The sequence below is a fragment of the Panthera onca genome, chromosome D1 (assembly GCF_046562875.1).
Source record: "Panthera onca isolate mPanOnc1 chromosome D1, mPanOnc1 haplotype 2, whole genome shotgun sequence".
In the NCBI taxonomy this organism is placed as follows: Eukaryota; Metazoa; Chordata; class Mammalia; order Carnivora; family Felidae; genus Panthera; species Panthera onca.
The window spans coordinates 70923615-70949403 of record NC_138348.1 but is presented as its reverse complement, the minus strand read 5'-3'; the positions used below and the strand labels follow the sequence as shown (position 1 = coordinate 70949403).

At 37.7% G+C, this 25789-nt stretch overlaps 1 pseudogene; it reads left to right on the top strand.

Annotated features, from left to right (window-relative positions):
• The first annotated feature begins 350 nt into the window (after window positions 1-350).
• Window positions 351-25789, top strand: part of LOC132660574 (transmembrane protein 223 pseudogene) — a 52675-nt pseudogene continuing 27236 nt past the window's right edge.

Sequence of the window (25789 nt, the reverse complement as noted above, 5' to 3'; positions counted from 1 at the left end):
TGACCTGTTTCCCCAGGGCCAGTTCAAAACGGAACCTGTTCACAGCCATTTTCACAGCAGGCAAGCAGTGCACGGGAGGGAGGGGAAGAAGGTCAGAAGAGGGCGGCAGTCCTGCCCGGGTTCCAGCCGGAGGGCGGCCCCGGGAGGGGACTGGACGCACTCCAGAGGGTATAGGGGACGCCTCAGGTGTCGAACCCACAATAACCGGCACCGGGAGAGGCTGCGGAGGACCCGGGAGGCGGGCTGGTGGAAAGTTTCACAATTCTGCCTTTGTGGGGACGTCTAGAGGGCACCAAGAGCCTCGCTCATCTTGGCAGAAAAATTGACCCTAGTGTTGGGAAGTCGCAGAAATGCCAGGGACACTGAGAGCAGGAGGGGATGAGCAGCTGGTAAGAATGAGATGCATGGGTTCGGAACACCTTCATTCATTCCCCTAAACACTGTGAGGCCTCAAGTCGCTTTGGGTTTAAACACTAACGTGTCTGGTTTAATTTAGAGACAAATCATGAACATTTTAAGTTATAAGCAACTTGATTATTTAAACTCCAAATATACTCTTTACACAAATCATGAAGGCAGGTTGTCTTTGTCATATGTAGTGTCATTTCAACCTACGTTTAAATTACATTTAATATATAAAGTAAATATCAAATAATCTTGTCTTATTTTGTCATCCAAATATGGATTTTTCTTCCAAAAATATAAATTTTAACAAGTTTTTGATCAATGGAAAAGAGTTGAAATATCTCTTTATATGTAATTCATTCAAATAACAAATACTTAATAGGTGCATGGTATGTGCCAGGGCACTTTTCTAGATTCTGGCAGGTCCAGCAATGAACAAAACAAAAATTATGTTTACATGGGCCTTCCTTTTTATTATGAATAGGAATGTATGTGGGGGAGGGCGGGGGGAAGAGACCAAAAATAAATTTAAAGCAAAGTCTAGTATATATTAGAAAATAATAAGTAATGTGGAGAAAAATAAATTGGGTAAAGGAGAAACATTCAAGAAAGAGGAGTAATTTTAAGTAAGTTCATCAGCAAAGATTTAACTTCTAGGTAATATCTGAGCAAACACTTGAAGAAGGTACAGAAGCAAATCATGAGCATACCTAGGGAAAGAATGTGCCAGACAGAGGAAATGATAAATACAAAGACCCAGAGAAAAGAATAAGTCTGAAAATGTTAGGAGCTGCACCAAGTCTAATGTGGCTGAGGGACTGATCCTGCAGTAGCTGATGATGCCAGTAAGCCCAGAGTCCACTCATATAGCGGCTTCCACGCCATTAAAAGGAGTTTGGCTTCTACTTTTAGGGCTTTTAGCAAAATAATAACTTTATATAATTTATTTTAAGAGGACCATTCTGGAATCCCTGGAATAAATGTTTAGAAAGCAATTAGTAAGCAGCGAGGTTGTTAAGAATCAATTGAAATTAACAGACAAGAAACTGAAAGTGAATTATAAACCATGGTGGTAGCAGTGGAAGTCACAAGAAAGGGGTGATACTTTGTATGTCTGTGTAGGATGGATGCCTCAAGATTTGTTGATGGACTAGATGTGAGCTGCTAAAGAAAGAAGAGTTGAGAATGACTTCAAGGTTTTTTGACCAGGATTGAGCTCCCTCTGAGTTGGGAAAGGCTGCAGTTGGAACAGATTTTGGAAGGAGAATCAGGACATGTTGAAGTTGAGATGTGTCTTAGGGAAGATGTGGATATTAGGGTTTAGAGCTCAGGGAAGAAGTCAGGGCTGGAGCTGTAAAACATGTATCAATTACTGAAGACAATACAAGAGCAAATCCTATTACAGTTGACCTTTGAACAACATAGGTTTGGGAGCTGAGAAATGACACATTCCCTTTCTTCAAAGGTGCCCACATGTCTCACATGGGCAGTTGACTGTATGAGATATACTTACACAGGAGAGGTGGTAGTCAATCAACTCTAATAGCTTGTCCCTTGCATTAGCCTAGCGAGACTATTCTATTAACAGCATTTTAACCAATTATCTTTGGAATATACAACATTACATTTCTAAGTAACTCTGACAACTGTTTACCTATATAATCCTAATTGTTTGATAACCAGAGCAATTAGTTAAACCTGTAAATCATTAAAAATAGAAGGGACCATCAAGATCACCTACTAAAGTTGATTATTAACACATTTCTGGATGTGCATGTATCTAGGAACTAACACTGTGAAGGGAACACATAGAGTCAGAAAATAAACACAGCTATAAGGCATTCATTTTTTATTAAAACAATCACACGTGCATTATGGGATAGAATGCAAATAAACCCATGTGAATTTTATTTTATTTATTTTATTTTATTTTAATTTTTTTAACTTGTATTTATTTTTGAGAGAGACAGAGACAGAGTGTGAGTTGGGGAGGGGCAGAGAGAGAGGGTGAAACAGAATCCAAAGCAGGCTCCAGGCTCCAAGCTGTCAGCATAGAGCCTGATGCGGGGCTCATACTCAGGAACCATGAGATCATGACCTGAGCTGAAGTCAGACGCTTAACCAACGGAGCCACCCAGGCACCCCAAACCCATATGAATTTTAAAGACAAAACAGAAGATGTGAAGTAATCTCATGTGTTCCCATTCCTCTGCTGTGACGAAGACTTTGAGAAACATTGTTTCCCATTCTCTCATTGTCCTTGATATTAGAGTCCACAAACCCAAAATGTCATTTAAAGTTTGCATACCCCTTATATGAACAACCCACAGTTGACATCATCCTTCTGGGGAAAAACTGAGAGTTTTACCCCTAAGATCAGGAACAAGACAAGGATGTCCACTCTCACCACTTTTATTCAACGTATTCAAAGTCCTAGCCACAGCAATCAGATAACAAAAAGAAATAAAAGACATCCAAATCAGTAAGGAACAAGTAAAACTTTCACTGTTTGCAGATGACATGATACTATATATAGAAAACCTGACAGTCACCACCAAAAAAAAAAAAAAAAAAAAAAAGACTTCTAGAACTGATAAACAAATTCAGTAAAGTCTTAAGATACAATATCAATGTACAGAAATCTGTTGCATTTCTATACACCGCTAATGAAGCACAAAGAGAAATTAAGAAAACAATCCCATTTACACTGGCACCCAAAATAATAAGATACCTCGTAATAAACCTAACCAAAGAGGTGAAAGACCTGTACACTGAAAACTATAAAACACTGATGAAAGAAATTGAGGACCACAATTACTCAGCAATCAAAATGAACGAAATCTTTCCATTTACAACAACGTGGATGGAACTAGAGTGCATTATGCTAAGTGAAATAAGTCAGAGAAAGACAAATATCGTATGATTTCACTCATATGTGGAATTTAATATACAAAACAGATGAACATAAGGGAAGGGAAGCAAAAGTAATTTTAAAATAGATAGGGAGACAAACCATGATAGGCTCTTAAATACAGAGAATAAACTGAGGGTTGCTGGAGGGGTGTTGGATGGGGTGGATGGGCTACATGGGTGATAGGCATTAAGAAGGACACTTGTTGGGATGAGCACTGGGTGTTATATGTAAGTGATGAATCACTGAATTCTATTCCTGAAATTATTACAACACTATGTTAACTACCTTGGACTCAAATTTTTAAAAATTAATTTTAAAAAAGGAAAAAAGTTGAGGACCACAAAGAAATGCAGATATTCTATGTCCATGAGTTGGAAGAACAAATATTGTTAAAATGTCCATACTCCCCAAAGCAATCTACACATTTAATGCAGTCTCAAAGTACCAACAGCATTTTTCATAGAACTAGAACAAGCAATTCTAAAATTTGTATGGAACCACAGAAATCCCTGAATAGCCAAAGCCATCTTGAAAAACCAAAGCAAAACTAGAAGCATCACAGTTTTGTACTTCAAGTTACATATTACAAAGCTGTAGTGATCAAAACAGTATGGTACTGGCACTAAAATAGTCACATAGATCAATGGAACAGAATAGAAAACCTAGAAATAAACCTACAACTATATGGTCAATTAATCTTCGACAAAGCAGTAAGGAATATCCAATGGGAAAAAGACAGTCTCTTCAACAAATGGTGTTGGGAAAACTGGACCACTTTCTTACATCATACACAAAAATAAATTCAAAATGAATTAAAGACCTAAATGTGAGACCTGAAACCATAAGAATCCTAGAAGAGAACACAGGCAGTAACTTTTGTGACATCAGCCATAGTAACATTTTTCTGGATAGGTCCCCTGAGGAAAGGGAAAGGAAAGTAAACTATTGGGACTATATTGAATTAAAACGTTCTGTGAAGTGTAGGAAACAATCAATAAAAGTAAAAGGCAACCTACTGAATAGTAAAATATATTTGCAAATGTTATAGCCAATAAGGGGTTAGTATTCAAAATATATAAAGAATTGATAAAATTCAACACCCAAAACACAAATAATACAATTTTTAAAAAATGGGCAGAAGACGTGAACATTTTTCCAGTGAAGACATACATATGGCCAATAGACATGTAAAACTTTCCATTAAGGAAATGCAAATCAGAACTATAATGAGATATCACTTTATACCTGTCAGAGTGGCTAAAACCAGTAACACAAGAAACAACACATGTTGGCAAGGATGTGGAGATAGAGGAACATTCATGCACCATTGGGAATACAAACTGGTACAGCCACTGTGGAAGAGAGTGTGGAGTTTCCTTAAAAAGTTAAAAATAGAACCACAATCCAGCAGTCACACTACTGGGTATTTACCCAAAGAATACAAAAACACTAAATCGAAGGGATACGTACACCCCTACATTTATACTAGCATTTTTTACAATAGCAATTACAAAAATATGGAAGCAGAAGAGGTGGTTACACACACACACACACACACACACACACACACACACACAGGAATATTATTCAGCCATAAAAAGAATGAAAAATTTCCATTTGCAATGACCTGGATGGAGCTAGAGAGTATAATGCTAAGCAAAATAAGTCCAAGAAAGACAAAACACCAAACGATTTCACTCCAGTGAGAATTTAAGATACAAAACAAATAAGCAAAGGGGAGAAAAAGTGCAACAATTCAAGAAAATAGACTCTTAAAGGTAGAGAACAAATTGATGGTTATGGGATGGGGGTATGGGTTAAATAGATGATGGGGATTAAGGGGTGCACTTGTTGTAATGAGTTCTGGGTGATGTATGGAATTTTGGAATCACTATATTGTACACCTGAAATTCATATAACACTGTATGTTAACTGACTGGAATTAAAATAATAACTTAAAAAAATAAAGTTTGCATGACCTTGGGCAAGAGTGTTCTATGTCTTATTTGACTCACGCCGATAATATCCACCATAAGGGGTGGTTATGAGGATCAAATGTAACAATTTATGTTAAACACTTAGCACAGTGCTTGGCAACATAGTGTCTAAATATGAGCTCTTCATTCTGGGCTCTTCTTCCACCAGAGATGAGATTGTAGAGAGCATGGCTCATTTATTCAGTACCACAATTAATTCATGAAAGAGTCAGGACCAGGAAAAGGAAAGATGGAGCATCTGCTGTGTGTCGTAACTGGACGTAGAACATATGTAATGTCACTTAATCTATACAGAAGCCCTTGTGAATTAGACTAGAGCCCATTTCCTAGCTCACATTCCAGTGGCTTTCTGCTACAGCATGCAGCTTCTCTGGTTTGGATCCTCTGCCTGCTCAACATGTAATTGCATTAGCTTCCATTGACAGAGAGGCTCACAGAGACATTCACATCTAATTTGCCCTCTTGCTGTAGCCTCTCTCCTGCTTATCATACTGACAGGTGGCTCGAAAATCATAAATGGATGGGGTTCAGGAGAGGCAGAGCAGAGCAGCTGGCAGGCCAAGGTTAGGAAGACACTCTGGTTCAAATGATTTGTGAGATTGGAATCAGATTTGAAAATCTTTCTCTCTCTCAGCTTCTTTCCTAGAGAGAATAATTTAGGAAGATCCCAAATGACTTCTCGCTTTTTTTTTTTTAAATAACGAATATCATATGCTTATGCAGTTGCCAACTTGGAAAACACTAGCAGCAAAGGAGTGAGACATGCTATATAGCAGCAGTATTCTCCAGAGATGAGTCTGACACACTTCTGGCTCAGAAGCCTGGGGCAAGCGATTGTAGCCACTCCTAACATCATCCATCTGTGGACAATATGCTAAAAATCCGTTCTGCCAACAGATGGGCAAGACTGCACGTGATAGTATCTATACACCCATGGAAAATGGTCCTCTTTCAAGATTATTCCATTATACCCTTTCTTGCCCTAGCAGGGACCATTTTGATTACTGTGTGTTAATTCCTTTTCATCAACACATGCCTCTGCTGCTCAGGAAGCACATGCAAAGCATCCAGAGAGACATTAAGAGTTAAGAAACATGCACAATCTGAATCAGGCAAACAACTGAATATAAATTCACCTTGCCATGCATCTGGCATTGACTGAAGTGACAAGTTGTGTTTGGACAGAGAATGGGCAGAGAGGAAGAAGAGCTAAGGAGAAAGCTTAGACATTTTTTCACTAACATTGTATTTTAGGGTTTTTATTAGATCAAGAGTTCCTGAATTCAGCCAAAATTCCTGGCAAATGAAAGAAATAGAGGGTTAGCCCAGGTGTTTCAGAGGACTTAGTATGACAAGTTTTCTATGAAGAGTAATGGAATTGGGCGCCTGGGTGGCTCAGTCAGTAGAGTGTGTGACTTCAGCTCAGGTCATGATCTCACAGCCCGTGAGATCTGTGCTGACAGCTCTGTGCTGACAGCTTGGAGCCTGGAGTGTGCTTCAGATTCTGTGTCTCCCTCTCTGCCCCTTCTCTGCTTTTGCTCTCTCTGTCTGTCTGTCTGTCTCTCTCTCTCAAAAATAAATAAACATTAAAAAATTTAAAAAAAAACAATGGAATTAACGTCTTTCACTTCCGTTTACCAACAGTACCAGCTCTACTTACTGACGTCAGAATTCTCATCAGTAAGATCCTCCTTTGCAGGATGAATGGTAGCTAAAAAAATATAATGTTTGTGATCAGTGCCATTCATGAGTTGTTAATTATTATTATTAACTTTAATAATAATATTTTATCCTAAATAGCATTTGCATTAGCTTTTTGACAGAAACACCATCAGACAGCTAATATTCTGGAAAGCTAAAACTTGAACTAAGTCTTCTAACTTCAAGTCCCAATGTAAGGGCTATCTTCATGACACCTGATTGCCTCCTCCTTTTAATTGAACTCTTCTACATCTCAGAAATTTGCAAAAGAAGTTGCCACTTCAGGTCACAAGTGTGCATGGCTAAGTGTGTCCATTTGCTAGAGAAGTACAGTTATACATTCAACCATTTTTCTCACCTTTCCCTTTGTGTCTGCATCTCCCCAGAATGGCATTAGCTGTAGCTGCTTTGGTTACATAGATTGGAGTATAAGAAATCACTGTGAAAGCAGAAGTACTCTTAGTCTGAATAAATACTAGATAAACAGTAAATTAAAAGGCAAAGTGTAACCTGGATGGATCTGTCAGGCCTGAGTTAAAATTTGAGTCCCATCACCAACTGGCTGTGCAGTCTTAGGCCAAGTCATTTTATTTCCCTGAGTCATAGTTTTATTTTCTGCAAAATGAGATGACAATAATTCTATCTCAAGGTTGTCCAAATGATAAAATAATGTAATAATATAAATTCCTTTGGAATTATAAAAAACTGTAAAATAATTCGCTGTTTACTGTTATACTAGGCGTTAAAATACTAAAATGTTTCTGCCAAATCTGTTGTCCACTCCATTGCTCAGTCAAAACAATTGCTTGTTTCTTCTCTTTCCTTCTTTCCTCTTTCATACCTTCATAACTATCATTTGATGTACATTTAAAATACAGAATCAGAACACTTCACAGCAATGTACTTGCACCTGGTTCAAGATACCATTATCACTTGCCTGGATTTCAGCAAAAGTCTTCTAATTGGTCTCTGCTTTCACGTTAAATCCCCTCCCCACACCCCAACGTATTTCAACACAATAGCGAGAGGGATTCCTTTAAAATAAAAGTTGGATCCTGACAGTCCTTTGCTTAAAACCTTCCAAGACCCTCTCATATTACTGAGAATAAAAGCCAAATCTTTACAATAGCCTTCAAGGTCTTTTCATTTCTTAAGGTATCTTGCTAATGAATCAGAACATTTGTGTCAATACAATTCTTTGTCTCAGAAGACTACTTACAAGACGATGAAAGCTTACTCACCTCCAATTTTAACCTCCCACGGGGCTTGGCTTGATCCTCTCTATCTGTTATTATTTCCTTTTTTGTTAATAAGACACAGCTTTGGATCAGGCTCTCAAAACTCTACCTGCCTTTCAACATGGGCAGCATCAGGTACCCACATGGAATTTTCCAAAGCTCAGGAGAATCATGTTATAGGCAAGTCAAGGGAAGGAACAGAGTTGACCTCTGGTGTAAGCCCAAACAGATGATGCTACAGTGTCAGACCTCTATGCCTGTGCACACAGTGCTCCCTTTGCCCAGACTCATATTTCTCAGTTGTCACTTGTCAAAATCCCACCCAGTAGTAAAAACTGAACTTAAATGCCACTGCCTTCCTAGACCCTTACCTAATCTGTCCAGTCAAGAGTGGTTGTTCCTTCTTCTGCTCCACCAAAGTTTTTCCTTCTAGTTTAGCATGTGAATCATTTTCTGCATTCTAATCCAGTGAATATGTCTGCTAAGTACTGATTGATTGTCCCTTCCGTGATGACAGAATTCGTCACAGTGGCTCCTATAACATAATTCTCAAGGCAATTAGGAAGAAAGTTCTTCAGAATTTCAGAGTAAACTAAAAGGGAATGGGAGAGGATAACACTTCCCTGCAGTGTAAAATGTCTTCTCAGAGAGATCTGTGCTTTCAGCTTCCCCAGCTCCCTCCTCTGCCTCTCACTTCAGTATATTAACTGTATTAGAAAAGCTGTAGACTAGACCACTGATTCCTAGAAGCAGGCTAGGGAGAGTCATTCAGCAGAATCATCTGGGGGCAATTTTCAATACATGGATTCCTGGGCTACTTCTCTTTAAGTCCCCATAAATTCAGGTTAAGTAGATCTGGGCCAGGACCTAGGTATAAGATTTAGCATCGAATAATTAGCAAATTTTTGCAATAACTGACTTAGGGGCTAATTTTAATATTTTTTAAAGAGAAGATGGGAAGTATAGATGATATGGGGGAAAGGGAAAAAGAAAAAAAACAAATGTGAAAAGGTCAGTATGAACCCAGCATGCCACCAGAGAGAAGGTGGCATCTAGCTAGAGGATGTGATTTTCCAATTTAAGCTCGTTTTGTTTTTGTCTTACCATTATATTCACTAATAACTCTCAAATAAAATTTTGGTTTAGGGTTTAGGTCACCCTCAGGGAATGAATATGTAGGCCAAGTATTATAGTATCCTTTCCTTCGGAAGTTCTATGTCTCAGTGTAAATTAATAAGTTGACATCATAATAACTATACATTGGTCAGTGTAGGCTTGTTTACTGCAAGTCTGCTCTAAGACACATCTGTTATCATTAGGTTGACAAAATCAGGTTTCAGAATCTGTAAACCTGTAGGCCTTGGAAGAAAGGACCAAGCAGAATTAGCCCCATTAAAAACCTATACATTAGTAGCTAGTGGAAACCTCTAAATATCCCACTATGTTTTACTCATTAATATATTACTAATACATGATAAATGAAAGATAGAGAAGAGCTGGAGACCTAGATACATACAGATCTTGACTCTGTGACTTATTTGCTTTGTAATATGGTCAATGGTAAATGCTGCTTAAATGCTCTACTCCTATGTCCTAGGCAGTGTCCTTGACATCTTACACACCTCATCCTATTTCATTATCTCACCTACCCTGCAAAAGACTTATTATGTGGCAGATACTACTAGATTCCTACATGTTAGTAATTCTCTCCTTTTCCTCAGAAAGGGAGCCCCAATTTGATTTTAGGTTCTCAATGCATTAAATGTATACAAAATGACTGGAGTTCTAGCAACTATCATGGATTCAGGATGACTTTAAGGATGCAAGCCACTTGTTAAGGATGCAGAATAGATATGGCCTGGGGTTCCTGGGAATACTAGAAAACACTGTATATTCCATGTATGGTCTCCCTCTGTGATTCTTGTATATAATAAATAAATAAATAAATAAATAAATAAATAAATAAACAAACAAACCAAACAAACTACCATAACTATATGCTGCTAGACATAATCCAAAGTACTACAGAACTAGATTCTTATTTTACATGGAGGAAACCAAGTACAGAGAGATTGAGTAACCTACTTGAGATGACACAGCTAAGTACTGAGCAGAAATTCTTCACTGGCAATATGATTCTAAGGCCAATGTCCTTGAATCTCTGCTTTATGACATAAAAAAAAAGATATTTTGCTTTTACATTTGGTATAGACCAGGCAAACTTATATCTGTTGATATTTTTATGTGCCATACATTATGCTAGGTATTGTCAACATATACTGTATTATCTCATTTATCCATTATGCTTTGTTTTTTTTTATATCTAAAAACTAGGTGATTTAAGTACATTCTCTCTTCTTTTAATCTCTATGAACTGAAACCAAAGACCTTTTCATATAGTCTAGCAGGAAACACTTGCTAATCTATAGCCAATGGTTGACTAAGATCTTTTCTGAAAGTCATGCAGAAAATCATCTCTTCATCTTTGATAAACATCATACATGAGATTTAAACAAGGCAAACTTGTTCTTGTCCTTTGTTTCCCTTTCAAAGCCACTCACATATTGGGGAAAACTTAAGACCTATTCAAAATAGGATAAAATAAAATAAAAGTAAGTAGCTCTCTGCCAGAGGAAAGAGATGAGAAAAGAGAAAGGCTTGTTATCTAAAGCAGCAACTCTACATTTTATTAAATAACTAAATAAGGGTTAAATAAAGAAGAAACACACACACACACACACACACACACACACACACACACCATAAAAATAGAGCATGTAAAAACCAAAATTAGAGAATTTAGTAAACACCATACTCCACTCTATATTTAAGTAAAATTAAACTGTTGAGTATTTAAAAAATTAGTGGTGTCTTAAAAAAATAAACAAGAAGAAAAGTGATTATTTAAGCTCAGGATTAAAAAAAAATTTTTTTCAGGGGTGCCTAGGTGGCTCAGTCAGTTAAGCATCCAGCTTTGGCTCAGGTCATGATCTCATGTTCTGTGAATTCAAGCCCCGCATCAGGCTCTGTGCTAACAGCTCAGAGCCTGGAGCCTGCTTTGTATTCTGTGTCTCCCTTTCTCTCTGTCCCTCCCCACTCATACTCTATCTCTCTCTCAAAATAATAACATTAGAAAAAAAGTTTTAAAGAAAATAAATTTTAAAAAGATTTGCTAAGGATAGAAGTATAAAAAAGATTTGCTAAGGATAGAAGTAAAGGAGATTGCAAAGGGAAAAATCAATAGATTTTATTATTAAGAAAAATTGAATACAAATACAAATGACAAGAGGAAAATGTTGAATTTTTATGAGAAGTGAAAGAATTACACATCACAATGATAAATAATTGTTTCTAGCACATTAGCAAACATTTAAATGATAGCACTTAATATTAGGAGAAAGGCAATTAAATAAGCATCTTTATACACTGATAGTGGGGAGATAAAATATACAGCTCTAAAAACAATTTTGGCAATGGCTATTTACCCAAGAATTTAGAACAAAATTTACATGCAAGTATTTTCATTTTTTCAAATATTTTACCAGGTGTGACCTTTGACTCCTTTTTTATGTATAAAGGCCACTCTTAAATTATGAATATTTACTTCCATTGAAAATATTTATTTAACAAAATGCACAACAGGCTCTCTAGACTTTCAGGAAAGATTTGGTAATGATAGGTTTGGCAGCAAAAGCTTGAAGTTCCCCAGTGGACTACTTAGAAGTACTGTAAAATCCTTTAGAGTATGAATGTTCTAGTATGACTGGGAGAAGGGTCTCATTCATTCATTTACTTATCCATTCAACAAATGGTGTTTATTATATGTTGTGTATGAAGTATGGTGCTAGGCGCTAAGGATGCAATGGTGAACAGAAAACATGGGAAGGTGGCCACCCTTGGGGTCATCTAGTCCAGTGATACAGATAAATTAACCAATAATTACACAAACTAATAGGCAAATGGCAACTGTAGAAATACATGCTTTGAATGAGGTTATAGGGTACTCAGAAAACAGACAATGGAGAAATGAGGTGATGACAAATTCTTAATTCATTGTGAGTGTAAGAGAAACTTTTCATTCACAAATTTAATGGTCTTGATTTCAGCTATTCCATGATATCCTTGAAGGTCTCTAATGTTTAACTAATGAATGAGCCCTCCTCGCTGTGGTTTTGTTGTTCTCCTAGTTTGGGGGAATTTGTGATAATCTCTGAATTCATACCTTATGAATCATAAGGGTCTTTCCTACAGTTAATATTTCTCCCAGGATTGGAACTATCTGAAAATTTAGGCTTTGAAGAATCTACTGTCTGTAATTGCTATGAAGTCAGGATCTATTTTATCCACAGCTATATCCTTTGTACCTAGTGCCTATCATATAATAGATACTTAATACATATTTCTTTCTTGACTGAACTACTATGATGACTGGTTTAGGAGAACCATGAGGAAGCTCTAAAGAAGTGACTTACAGGGGTGCCTGTGGGGCTCAGTTGGTTAAGCCTCCAACTTCAGCTCAGGTCATGATCTCATGGTTCATGGGTTTGAGCCCTGCATCGACCTCTATGCTGACATCTAAGAGCCTGGAGCCTGTTTCAGATTCTGTGTCTCCCTCTCTCTCTGCCACTCCCCTACTCATGCTCTGTTTCTCGCTATCTCTCAAAAATAAATAAACGTTAAAAAAAACTTTAAAAAATTAAAGAATAGATAAAATGGTTTATCCCTAAGACATACACAAGGACAGTTTCCCAAATGCCTCTTTCCCTTAAATAATATAATGAGACGCAGATTCTTGGAAAGGACATGGATAATGGTTCACACATGACACACTTAATGCTTTGGGGAAAAGCACTTTTACTTCAAATCTCTATTTTTTTGTCTTAGAAAATAATTTTAAGTTTATTTATTTTGAGAGACAGAGAGAAAGAGAGAAATAGAGCACATGGGTGTGTGAGCTGGAGAGGGACTAAGATAGAGGGACAGAGAGAATCCCAAGCAGGCTCCGTGGAGGGGCTCAATCCCACAAACCATGACATCATGTCCTGAGCCGAAGTCAAGAGTTGGGCACTTAACCAACTGAGCCACCCAGGTGCCCCTCAAATCTCTATTTTGTTCAACATGTCTGAGTTATGGTTTCTTTCCACATAACTGTTATCTAACCTGAACATAACACATGCACAGGCCTTCTCCTTTTATTAAGTGGAAAATAGCATAGTTTAAACTGTCTAATGTTTACCTCTTTGCAGATTTCTTTTGTGAATTGATTTGGGATTTTTAAAAAAATCAAATTCCTCAGTTGTAGCCTTTCTGCAACATGTCAGTTCACATTAGCTGAGTGATGCCTACCTACCTAATGTCTGCAAGTTTGCAGCCTACCAATGAGCAAATAAAAGCCAGAAAAAGAATATTTTGACCTGGCTTTAGTCCCAAAGTGGAATTTATTATAAGCAGAGTAGCAGCGAATAGTTATTGAGCATTTACAGTCCCACGCATTACTCTAAAAGCATTATAGTTTTCTCATTTTTTCTTCATATTGGCACTGATGAGGTGGGTACTATTGTCATCTGCATTTTACAGATGAGGAAAGTGATCCCAGAGGTTTTAACCAAGGTCACATAGCTATTAAATGATAGACACAAGATTTGAGTTCAAATAGTCCAATCCAGAATTGGTGCTATTATTCACTAGTCAACATTTCCTTGCTATGGCTAAGTTTTGTCTCATGGACTACTCTTCCTCTCTGAGGGAATATAGCCAGCTCTCAGAAAGGGTGAAAAAATAGAAACGGGAAAACTGTTGGCAAATAAATAAGTATTCATCTTTTATCTTTCATTTCTGCTTCATTAGGCACCTAGTGGAATATAGTGATGCAGGAGGAACATGACTACTTATAGTTCCCAAGATTACATGTTTGAGCTCTAGCCATAGTGGGTTTCTCACTCTTTCTCTCTCAATTTTATTTTTATTTTTACTCTTTCCTTCCTAGATTCCAGTTCCTAACAAAAGAATACTGAATGAACTATGATTACATGCCCAAGTCTGGTCTAGTCATTGGGGGCCTGGTGCCTACTAACACAGCTGCTTGAGGGACCATCTGTGTATATAAGAGGCATTTATTTCTTGTCAATCAATGTGAATTGTATAGATAGTTCCAAATTTTCTATCATCAAACATCCTTAGACTTGAAGTTGAAAAGGCCTCGGGACGTCTGGGTGGCTCAGTCTGTTGAGCATCCGACTTTAGCTCAGGTCATGATCTTGCGGTTCATGAGTTCCAGCCCTGCATCAGGCTCTGTGCTGACAGCTCAGAGCCTGCAGCCTGCTGCAGATTCTGTATCTTTCTCTCTCTCTTTCCTTTTCCTGTTCATGCTCTGTCTCTCTCTGTCTCTCAATAATAAATAAACATTAAAAAAATTAAAAATCAGAAAATAGCACACAACTACCATTAACAAGTCATTAGTTCTCTCAGAATGTTGATTTCCTCAAAAATAAAGTATCTATAATTATCTTTGCTCAGCCTACCTTGCAGGGTGATTGTGGAGACTCAATAGAATTATTCCTCTTCCTCCTAGCATAGCTAAGACTAATAAAGTGCTTATCATGCATAAGCACTATTTTAAGTGCTTTGCATATTATTGACATTAACTTTCCCATTGACCCAATGACATAGACGCTAACTTGTTCCCATTTCACAAATGGAGAAACTGAAAACAGAGAATGTAAGAAAAACTTGCTCAAGTTCACACAGCTGTAAGCAATGGATCAGGAGCCATAGCTTTTGAGTCCATGTTCTCAACAACTTCTAATGTGGACATGAAACACTTAGTAAATGACAGAGCACTATTCAAACATAAGATATTGTTATTACTGTCAAGCAATGCATTTTAACACCAAAAATCCATGTCGGGTCAGAGGATCAAACAAATGAAATATGATCGAGCATTTGGATCTTTGTTTATACCGGATTTTGGTACTCTGGTTTTGTCCTAATTCAGTAGTTATAGAAAAGGTATGTATTCAATTCTGGCTCACATTTTTCCATGAGAGTCTGTTGTAAAACATTTTGTTTCACTTTTATGACAAATATTTTGATACCTCCATCAGAAACTCTTATTTTGTTTTGGTTCACTCAGTTTCATGACTCATAAAATGTGTACTACAATTTATTGCTACTTTGGGACCTCAGTTTCACTCTGTTCTAATTCCAGAGTAAGGTCCCATAACAAAAGAAAAGGCAAACATGAGAAAAATGGCAAGATTGACCATGTCAAGGAACAAAGAGCCAAAGGACCATGGCAGAGAGCCAGGGAGGAGAGAGAAATCTTGGTCACTTCCCAAAGAACATGTTTTCTCAGAAAAGACTACCAAACTAACTTAGAGAAAATGGTGTCAGGGCATGATGGGGCTTGAATAATGAATATACGACCTGTGGTGCAGCTGGGCACCCTGAAAGCTGGGGCTGGAGCACTTAGAAGAGGGCAAGAGTCTTTACCAGAAGGCCCTTTATTAATATGACTCATTGATTGTATGTGTAACAAATTTCCCTCTTTTCTGCCATCAGCTAATTTAGTTTATCAATATATATGAACTAAATTTAAACTATAGCTTATCTTTTTGCAGTAATATGGATGGCCAAACTTTTTGCAGTAGTTTGGATGATTCAAGTGTTCACCTGGTTTAAAAAGCTGTTTCCCAAGGAAATATTCAAGGTCTATACATTGTTTACTCAGCCAAAATTGTGAACAAAGAATATTCTATTAGAAGAGGTTTTGGTTAAGGTGCCTGGGTGGCTCAGTCATTTAAGCGCTTACTTTGGTTCAGGTTATGATCTTGTGGTTAGTGGGTTCAAGCCCCACATCAGGCTCTGTGCTGACAGCTCCAAGCCTGGAGCCTGCCTTGGATTCTGTGTTTCCCTGTCTCTCTGCCCCTTGCCTTGCTCATGCTTTCTGTCTCTCTCTCTCTCTCTCAAAGATAAACATTTTTAAAAATGTTAGAAAAGGTTGTGGCTGGGAAGATAACACTAAATGATCTAATAGCATTTACTAGCCCTGACTTGTTGTTTATTTATGTAAGGGTTCAAAATGGCACAAGGCAAATGATTTTTCTTCACAAAACTTGAGCTTTCTTTTGAGAGATCAGACTATCTAAAAAACAATAAAAGAGAACTAAAAGAGAAATTGGTGACTACTGAAACACTTTGTGATACAGTAAGGACAACAGATGCCGTGAGAACTCAGAGAAAAAAAAAAGCAAATGATCAGAGTGGTAGGAAAAGGCTTGCCAGGGGAAGCTGGCCTGACCTAGACATGGAAGGATCACTAGGTTTGGATATGGTTGGGTAAAGGCCATTGCATGTAGGAAAGAGTGGAAAAGGATTCTTTGATTCATAGACTCATTTATGCAGCAAGTATTAATTGAACTTCTTTTATGTGGAAGACCTTTTGCTCAGTGTGCAGATGTGAATGTTTGCTCCATAGGTTCATGATGGATGGATGGGTGGTGCATCTGCGTAAGTAGGAGTGATGAATTAGAGAACAGTAGAGGAGGCAAAATAGAGATGAGGCCATAATATAGAGAGACCCAAAAGCCAGGTGACGGACTTTTAGGAAACAGAAAACTATTAAAGGTTTTTAAACTAAGAAATGTCATGATGAAATTGGCATTGAAAGAGGACATATTGAGCTGAGATGTACAGCCAGGAGACAGAGACGCCAGACAGAAGAAAATGGCCACAGCCTAGGTGTGAATGATTGAGGATCTGGTCCAGGTTGTTGGCAAGGCACAGAGAGAGGAAGGCTGACACGAATGATATTCTAAATGATGAAAACAGGAGAGAATAAATCAGTGATACTTCTGAGATCTTTATGCCGTAAGTAGAAGTGATAGGTTAGAAACTGAGGATTGGGAGGAAAATGTGTTTGGGTAACTTTCTAAATGTGATGTGATGACAGTTTTACATAGTAAAAACTTACAACCCTGATTGTAACCCTGTTGATGACATGGTCAGGACATTTCTTTTCTTGTTCCTTTGCATTTTTTCCTGGTACCTGATTTTCAACAGATACAGATAAAAGAAGCATGTCTGATATCAGGCTTTTGTCTCAAAATTGAAGGCAGGCATGGAACAGCTGGCTGTTTCCCTTAGAATACATGGTTCTTTTATTGTATAGCGATTTACTAACTGGGGCTCCTCTCAACAGAGTTGGGCATACTGAATTAATGACCCTGGCTGAGCAGGTGAGAGTGATGGGAAACAAAGCCAAGTTACATAGGATAAATACCAGCCTTATTTCACCCCACCATAAGGAAAACATTTGTTATTCACCCACAGAGTAAGGTGTGTTCTGAAAGTACAGCACCAATGACATATATCTAGATTAGAGTGGAAAAGTGATTTTAGCCAACTTACTTTAAAGAACAAAGTGTATTACTACCAAAATACTACCTTTCTCTACTAAGAAATGTTTCCAGCTCTTAAGCCTCTTTCTTTGGCCAAAGCAGAAGACTGTAATGCATGTTCCTTTTGATCCCTCTTGGAAAACTCTTGTTTTCCACTGGAAATAAGTGGACTGTGTTCACACAGTGCCTAACCCAGAAAAATCTGCCCATAGGCAGTGTCTGTGGACAGCAAAGGCTTTGTATCAAGATCCCTCTGCAGTTCGCTGCTAATAGGATTTTACCTTTTGAACCAAATAATTTTAACCCAAAGAGTACTGAAAAACCATAGCAGCTTGGCTGTGGCTGACACTCAAATATGCTTGAAAGATGGAAAATTCAATTTTACTGTTGTCAAGTTTCTGGGTGATTTCTCTCAAGTGGGATATGGGACCCATAAAGTCAAGGCAGCTTGAGGTGTGATTCCATTTTTCATTTTACAGTAAATCCTCACTCAGATTCAATCTCATTCTTAAAGTGAAATAAATATCTCTATCCATGGTGGTACCTCCAACTTCAAGTATTTCCCAGTCTTAATTTATCCTGAGTGCACCCATTGACTGCATCTCTGCTTAATAGCTCAGCCAGGACTAACTTTACCACTTGAGACCTTCCACAACCTGACCCTAACTGAAGTCTTAACTCCTCATATACCTGGCTTCTTATGTGTCTTACCACCTCTGTGTATTTCCTCATGTTCTCCCTGCTGCCTAGAAAACCCTTGCCTCTTGATTCCAAGCATTTACATTCAGTCTTTATTTCAAAACCCAAAATGTGAAGATGGGGAGAATGGGAAGAATCAGCATTTACTACCTGGGAGGCACTGTGCTATTATGTACTTGATATAATTATCTCATTTAATCCCCCCAACACCATGATGCTGGTATTAATACTCCCATTTGAGAAAATAAATGAGGCTCATTGAGCTAAAGTAACTTTTTCCTGAGATCACAGCTCAGATTCAAAACCAATCTGCCCAGAGCTTGAGTTCTCATTATCTTTGATGCTACTTCTTTGACTTTTATTAGCCTCTGCAGAGTGTCAGCAGAATCACCTCTCTTCCTTGCCCCTCCTGGAGGCTGACTGTGCCCCCTCCCCTTTCCTCCTCACCACTGCACTCCCTCCCTACCAACAACTCCCTTTTTTCTTATGTTCCCAGAGGTTTTCAAGAACCCTCTCTTTCCTACCACTATCCCCAAGAACCCAAAGAGCTCGTTCTTACTGCTACATGGGGTTGTGCTCTTTTAGAGGTCAACTTAAGGGATGGCCCAAACTAAAACACATCTAATCATTTTTTGAAAAAAGCTAATAGCTAATGAGTGTCAATTTTGTGTGATGTCACTAACACAGGTTTCTAGATAATTTTTATTAAGTATAATGAATACATAAAAGAGTATATATCATAAGTATAAACTGAGCACATAGATAAAACCAGCGCTTCAGAAACCCCCCTCATGCTTCCTTTCAGTCTCTGCCTCCCCCAAAGATTAACACTTTCCTGACTTCTAACATCCCAGATTGGTTTGTCTCTTTCTGTTACTTTTATAAATAGAATAATACAGTTTATACTGTTTCTTGTCTGACATCTGTCTCTCAATACCATGTCTGTGAAATTCATCCCCATTGTCAGAGCACTTATAGAGGGATCATTCTTATTGCTTCTCTTGTTTGCTTAGTTTTCTACTCTCAGAAATTATGAAAATGCTTTACTTGTGAAATAGAAATTTCTACTTACCAAATGTGCAATATTTGATTATATAGATTTTTTCTCTTTAATTTTTAATATTAGACTTTTTTCCAGCTTCATTTAGAAATACTTAACAAGTAAAAATTGCATATATTTTAGCTGCAAAATGTGATGTTTTGATATACATGTATGTTATAAAATGATTATCAAAATCAAGGTAATTGGCATATCCATAACCTCACATAGTTAAGATTTGTGTGTGTGTGTGATGAGAACACTTAAGATCAACTGTCTGAGCAAATTTCAAGTGTACAATGCTGTGTTATTAACTACAGTCATCATACTGTACTTTAGTCTCCAGAACTTATTCATCCCACATTATTGAACCTTTGTACCCTTTGACCAATATCTCCTCATTACCCTTGCCACCCCCCACCCCGCCAGCTGTTGGCAACCACTGTTTGCTTTTATAAATTCAACATTTTTAGATTCCACATATAAGTGAGATCATACAGTATTTGTCTCTGTGTCTGGCTTATTTTGCTGAGCATAATGTCCTCCGGGTTTATACATGTTGCAAATAGCAGCATTTCCCTTTTTTTTTTAAGGCTAAATAATATTCCCTTATATTTTACATTTTCCTTAGTGAGTTATATAGTTAGAAAGTGATGAACAAAAATCTCACTGTTTAAATATTCACTTACATGTTCAAAAATCATTAATCAAAAGCTTACTCTGTGCTGGAAAAACAGTATATATATTTTTAATCCTGTAGCTGTTTTATCATCACTATTTTGACCTGGGAAGCACTCTGATTCTGTGTTAATAAATATAAACATTTATATCAGAATTATACTAGCACCAATAAATTATTGGTGAGAAATGATTCTTAATGATTCTACAAACCCAAATTAATTCCTTGATCAGTTTCCCATATAGCACACTTAAAATATTTCCAACTTTTCATGTGAATAAAAGTACTGAAATTTAAAAAAAGAGAATCTCACATGAACTGTCTTAAGACAGAAGAAGTTTTAAAGTTTATAGCTAGTTAGGACTTATAGATCATTTGATCCAATATTTTTCAAACATTTTTTTATCCAACCAACACTTAGTGATTGTGTGACCACAGGCAAGTCAACTGACCTTCTGTAAAATGTAGATTACTCCTACCCCAGAGAGTACTACTACTCAGATTACCTTGTATGATGTTCATACAAATTCCAAGTAATATGCTTGACACATAGTAGGGACTCAACTTTGTATATGTTTTAAATATGAGTAGGTAGTTGTGCTTATATGACCAACTTCAAGCAAGTGGCTATTACTGTAAGTTAACCAGTTAAAAGCAGAGAAGCAGCATGGCTATGCTATAAAGGAAATCTGTCTTCATTTCTGAATACCTGTGTTCTATTACTACCCTTTTCTCCTTTTCCTACCCAAGGAATTTCAAGACTTAACATTTGGAGCCTCATTGTTCTTAACTGTTCAATGAGGATGTTTTGTATATATATCTTATGGGATTGTTGTAGTAACATTCTGCATGCAGAGGTGCTTTATAAACACTTGTTAAATCCAAATGATTCGTTTTACTACAGAAAAGACTATGGAGAAGCATTGTGGCATTACTGAGGAGAGAAGCCACGCTTGTTTTAGTTTGAATCTTAATATCTGCACATTATGGAGAATCTACAATATGCCAGTCACTGCTAAGCACTTTACAAACACATTCACTGGCTCACTAAATCCTCACAACAACGAGGATTTAGAATTGCTCGCGTTTTCACTGAGGAAATTGAAATTCACAGAAATTAAGTACCTTGTCTAAGGCCACTCGGCAATGAGTAGGACCAACGCACAAGTCCAGGTCTGTCTGGCTCCAAGGCTCATGCTTTTTGCACCACGTGGTACTGCCTCAGCAATGTGAGATAACAGATGCTGCCCACGTTAAAATTACATGGAGTTGTGGTAAGCAGATCGGCATGGGCTGTGTGAAGTGGGTGGGACAGATGCTGAAACTAGGCAGAAGTATGTGTACTGTCTGAAGGGAATCAGGACAAACAATCAAATAATGTACTTATGGGGGAAAAAATCTGTGGCTCTCAAAATGTTAAAACATTTTGTTTAAATAGAATCATCATTTTCCTGTAATGAGGAGCACCAGAGATAGTGAAATACGATTAGTGAGGCAATCAGGAATGCTGTTTCAAGTTACAGTATGCCCGGTCTCAAGGAAAACCCCGTAAGTCTACTGTGACCTTTAAATGGGCCTCATTTAGAGTGTGACCCTTCAGTACATTAATGTCCCTTTTGGCAGTATTCTTAAATTGCTTATAAAAATGTCATACCGCTTGTTAAAAGAAACATGTAGGAGATTTTAAACCCTAATATGGCTAATTTGGTCATAGAACACTTCAGGGGGAAAAAGATGTTTGGGAAATAATGTTCTTTCTTTTTTAATTGTGAGCAGAACAACTATAACAACTCTGTTAATCTAACGAAGGTTGAATGTCATGGGAGCAGAAAACCTAGGCGGTTTTGTCTTTCCTACCTAGTTATAAAATTCTTCCTGAAAATATAAAAATGGAAACTTTAAAAAGGAAATAAGGGGCGCCTGGGTGGCTCAGTCGGTTAAGCGTCCGACTTCGGCTCCGTTTCAGGATCTCGCGGTCTGTGAGTTCGAGCCCCGCGTGGGGCTCTGTGCTGACTGCTCAGAGCCTGGAGCCTGTTTCAGATTCTGTGTCTCCCTCTCTCTCTGACCCTCCCCCGTTCATGCTCTGTCTCTCTCTGTCTCAAAAATAAGTAAACGTTAAAAAAAAATTTTTTAAATAAAAAAATAAAAAATAAAAAGGAAATAAAACCACAGGGATCCTTTAGTAAAACTTGTGTTGTATTTCCCAGGCAAATATTTGGAGAAGCTCATTTCCTTTTCTGTTCTAAACTTCACTCAGCCCTTTTGTGTTTTTACCAATCACAAGCATAATGCATTCTTACTGTAAATGCTTTAAATGATATCACAGTTATATAGAACAAATGTTATCATCTAAACATAAACACTGTGCTTTGATGAACATTCTTCTGCATGCATCTACTGAGTCTCTTTCTTGTGAACACACACACACATACACATATTCATACATAATCCTATATAATTGGAATCAGACATATGTAACATTTCATTAATCTTTTTTGCAAGTTTCCATGGATATCTTTCCAAGTTTTCTATTATCATGTTTAGTGGCTGCTTAGCATTTTCACTGTATGAATTCATGAAGCATATATATGTATATATACATATATATATATACAGTTTAAATATTTTATTTTAAATTTTTATTTAAAATCTAGTTAACGTATAATGTCATATTGGTTTATGGAGTACAATTTAGTGATTCATCACTTACATACAACACCCAGTGCTCATCACAAGTGCCCTCCTTAATGCCCATTGCCCATCTAGCCCATCCCCCACCCACCTCCCTCTATGAAGTACTGTTAAGAGGCATATTAATAGTACTGATTACATACCCTGAAATCAGAGTCAGCCGCTTCTGTCAATGCAAAGTCCCTTTCCTCATAGTTTTTAAGGTTCCTGCTTATAAAATGAGGTGTTTGAAGTAGATGACTTAGCTAACACTGTATGGAACAGTATGGAACATACTTCTTCTATGCCCTACCTTGAACTGTTCTTTCCAGTTTTGTGTGCCCCTGTCTTCCCACACCTTGCAGAATGGTACCATGAGAACACACAAAGGAGAGAGAGGGAGAGGAAGAGGGAGAAGCAGTGGTGAGGTTGGGAATTCTTCATTTGAGAATCAAGAGAGGTTTTTTTTGGAGGAGAGCTTTAAAAAGATGAACTTGACTTTGAAGACTGGTAGTACTGAACATGTGGCATGATGTGGAAAAATTTCAAAAAGTCAGGGAACAGCATAAATATGAGCACTGAGACAGGACAAAGCACACAATCGAGGCTGATATAACCCTACTTAGAGGAAAGTGACAATAAGGAAGTTAGGTTCATATTATGGTGGAAATTTCTAAATTGTAGGAGTTGTGAGGTTGGGAAGGAGACAGGTAGGTGATGAGAATTTTTGAAGGCTTTAGGTGGGAGATAAAATTGTAAGAGCAAAAGGATTTCTCTTACCTCTGTTCACCTGTTGTTTTTGAATGGTTCAGAAGAGGAGAGTTAGATTGGAAAGACCGGTTGGGAGGTTGTAGGACCTGAGTCTTGTTAGCAGCACTGGGATGGGCAGGCTGCAGGATTGAAGCACCATGCAGTCAGACTGTAATAGCATGGCCTCTAGGACCACACTGCCTGGTTTGAATCTTTTCTCTAGGGTTCAGTAAGTATGTGAGTTCAGGGAGTTACTTAAACTTTGTTTCAGTGCCTTCACATGAAAAATGAAGATAATGCTATTAACTACATTCATGGGAGTATTAAGAGGGTTAAATAGGGGCGCCTGAGTGGCTCAGTTGGTTAAGCATCCGACTTGGGCCCAGGTCATGATTTCATGGTTCATGAGTTCAAGCCCTGCGTCGGGCTCTGTGCTGACAGCTCAGAGCCTGGAGCCTGCTTTGGATTCTGTGTCTCCCTCACTTTCTGCCCCTCCCCCACTTGCACTCTCTCTATCTCTCTCTAAAATAAATAAACATTTAAAAAAATAGGTTTAGATATGTTAATATTTGCATATAGCAAGCACTACCTTTTTGGCAGAAGAAGTGTAAAGATGTGATGAAGGAGACATTTCAGAAATAGAGTTAGTGGGACATTTAGGGAAAAAGATTTGATGCTACAAGATAAAAGAAAGATGATTCCAGCATTTCTAATTTGGGTTACTGAGAAGATATCAGAAAGAGAGCTGAGGAATGAGAGAGCAGGTTTGCAGAGGGAAATCGTATCTGATTTATGCTAGGTGGATTTTAAGGTACCTAAAGGATATTCACATAAACCCTACAGCTTGAGATTTGAGACATTATTGTACATAGGAACCCAAGGAGAGCTGTAAATTTTGGAGTCATGAACTTCATATATTATGGGGGTGATTTTTGGCTTTGGACATGATTGAGTGAAAATTCTAGGCTTAAAGAGGTGGAGGGCATGCATCCATTCAACAAATAGATGTTGGAGGTATCTAATAGGTGCATGGCAGTTTATAATTTTAACATTGGTCTAGGGTAACAAGGATTGATTTGACACACAACTTCAAATCGTCTGTTATTACCTCCAGGAAACCTTGATGATCCACTGTTTCTGACACTAAACTAACCTGTAGTATAATTTCCAAATGATGATTTTCCAACTGGGCTGAATAAAACAATGACAAATGCTCTACTTAATAAGCCTCAAAGCAATTAAGACACAACATCAGAGAATTTTATTGCATTTAATCATCAGAAAAATAAACAAAAATGTACTGTGATGAGTAAATGAATTTGATAAATCAATAATAAGTTAATTTCTAGAACAGATTTTGAAAGCTGTAGAACTCTGATATGGCATGGTTGTAGGTTGTTAAGTTCTGACAGAATGAGAGAAAAATAATGGGAAAGGTACTTGGCTGGGATCTAGAAAAACTAGGTGTTTGTTTGGGCTCTCCAAATAATTTCATGACTGGTCAAATCGTTATACTTCCTTGAACCTTAATTTCCTTGTCAAATTACACTAAAAATAACATTTGTGATACTGTGATGAAAATAAGTATGATAATGCAATTTAGAAATTATTTCATTGTCTGCTAATCAGTTTTGCTGACACATGCAAGGACCAGGTAGGGTGGGTCATTGGTGTTTGTGGCAAAGAAAGTGGGCCCAGGTGCCAAGAAATCTCATCACAGTTCACTTCCACTTTGATGTGTTCAATTTACTATGTCAAGGTCTGGACCTTAGCCCTGCAGGCTCAATACAGAGGGGACAGATCTAGTTCTTAGTGATAGACTTATATATACAAGTGAATAAAACAGGAAAGAAAACAATACCAATGTTCTAATTTATAAAATGACATAATAATCAGTGAGAATTGAATATGAAGTAGAAGTTCTGTCATATTCTCTTCCTGGGAAGACTTTCATGAGACAGATGTTAACAATGCCATTTTAGGGGTGCCTGAGTGTCTCAGTCATTTGAGCATCTGATTGATTTCAACTCAGGTCAGGATGCCAGGGTTGAGGGATGGAGCCCCACATTGACCCCTGCATAGAACTACACACTGAGCATGGAGCCTGCTTAAGATTCATTCTCTCTCTCTCTCTCTCTCTCTCTCTCTCTCTCTCTCTCTCTTTCTCTCTCTCTCTCCCTCCCTCCCTCTCCCTCTCCCCCTCCCCCACTCATGCACACTCTCTCTCTCTCTAAAAAAAAAAGTTTTAAAGTACCAAATTTAAAGTACTAAATTAAAAACAGGAATTACATAAGTGTAA